Source organism: Phalaenopsis equestris, unplaced genomic scaffold, assembly GCF_001263595.1.
Source record: "Phalaenopsis equestris unplaced genomic scaffold, ASM126359v1 Scaffold001146, whole genome shotgun sequence".
Classification (NCBI taxonomy): domain Eukaryota; kingdom Viridiplantae; phylum Streptophyta; class Magnoliopsida; order Asparagales; family Orchidaceae; genus Phalaenopsis; species Phalaenopsis equestris.
In genome coordinates this window covers 228012-230051 of record NW_018165585.1, presented here as the reverse complement: position 1 = coordinate 230051, position 2040 = coordinate 228012, and positions in this window count along the sequence as shown.

Below are 2040 nucleotides of genomic sequence, written 5' to 3'. Positions count from 1 at the left end.
ATGTCCTAAAAAACTCCTAATTTCCCTTACATTCATTGGATAAGGTAAATTAGCGATCACTTGAATTTTAGCAGGATCTACTTCCATACCTTCTTCTGATTTTTATGTCCTAATATAAATCCTCCTGTTAACATAAATTGACATTTTCCCAATTAAGAACTAAATTTGTGTCTTCACAGTGCTTAAGAAAATTAGATAAATGTTATAAACATAAGTCAAATGAAGTTCCAAACACTGAAAAATCATCCATAAATACTTCAATCCCTTTTTCAATTAAATTACAAAAAATTGTCATCATACTTTTTTGAAATATAGCAGGGGCACTACATAAACCAAAATGCATTCTTCTAAAAGCAAAAGTATCATACAGATTGGTAAAAGTTGTTTTCTCTTGATCCTCAGGAGTTATTTGTATTTGGTGATAACCAGTATATCCATCCAGAAAATAAAAGTATTTATGCCCAGCTAGTCTATCAAGCATTTGATCTAGAAAGGGTAATGAAAAATGATCTTTCCTACTGGCAAGATTTAATTTTATATAATCAATGAATATTCGCCACTCTGCAACTTGTCCAGTAATTATTAACTCATTATGTTCATTCACAGTCATAGTTACTCTTCCTTTATTAGGAACGCAGTGAATTGAACTAACTCATGCATTGTTTGAAATAGGGTAGATAATTCCAGCATCTAACCACTTTAAAATTTCTTTCTGAGCAACTTATTTCATAACAGGATTCAATCTCCTTTAAGGATCAACCCTGGGTTTGTAGTTCTCTTCCATATAAATTCTATGCATACAAATTGAAGGACTGATTCTTTTAATATCAACTATTGTCTATCCAAAGACTTTCTTAAATTTTTTCAAAATTTTCATCAATTTTTCTTCTTCTTCGAGCGTTAACTTCGAGGAAATTTTAACTGGTAAAGTAGAAGAATCTCCTAAAAAGGAATATTTTAAATCATCAGGAAGTAACTTCAACTCAAGTTTTGGAGGTTTTTCTATTGATGGACAGAATGATTTATCTTTTTCTATCGTGTCTAAAACTTCAAAACTTTCTCGAACATTGTTTGAATCTTCCTTAAAAAGATCTTCAAATTGATTTAATTCCTCTTCTTGCTCGTGTTCCAAATCTTTTTCTTTAGATTTTTCTTCATAAGTAGTTTTGAAATGACATTCACTCAAATTTCTTATAACATCCCATTCTATAGCATGTTATAACATCCATTCTATAGCATGCATCATCTTTACCTTTTGCAAGATATTTCATTGATCTTGAAATGTTGAAAGTAACAGTTTGATCATTGACGTGCATTGTTATTTCCCTTTTCTGCACATTTATCATTGTTCTTCCTGTGGCTAGGAAAAGTCTCCCCAAAATGATAGGTATCTCTTTATCTCCCTCCATATCCAGTACAATAAAATCAACATAAAAGATAAATTAATCTACTTTCACTAGGACATCTTCTATAACTTCTTTAGGGTATGTTATCAAACGATCTGCTAACTACAGAGTTAAAGTAGTAGGGGTTATTTCTCCTAATCTCAATATTTTAAATCTTGATAATGGCATAAGGTTAATGCTTGCACCTAAATCACATAAAGGTTTCCCATAAAATTTGTCTCCCATTGTACATGGAATTGTAAAGCTACCAAGTTCTTTAAGCTTTTTAGGAAGCTTCTTCTAAATTATAGCACTGTACTCCTCACTAAGTGCAACAATCTCATTATCTTCAAACTTCCTTTTTATGTTGAGAATATCCTTCATAAACTTTACAAAGCTTGGCATTTATTTTAAGGCTTCAGCGGCATATTAATTGTAAGCTTCTTAAAGATTTTCATAAATTTTGAAAATTGCTTATCTAACTTCTGCTGACAAAGTCTCTGAGGAAATGGAGGTGGTGGTTTTTCTAAGTTAACTTTAAGTGGAGAAATAGGTCTTTCAGAATCTTTTAGAGCGTCCTCTTTTGATTCTTCAATTTCTTCTCTCTCTACTTCAATTTCTTTTTGAACCCGACCTTCCAACTCTCTTCCGCTTC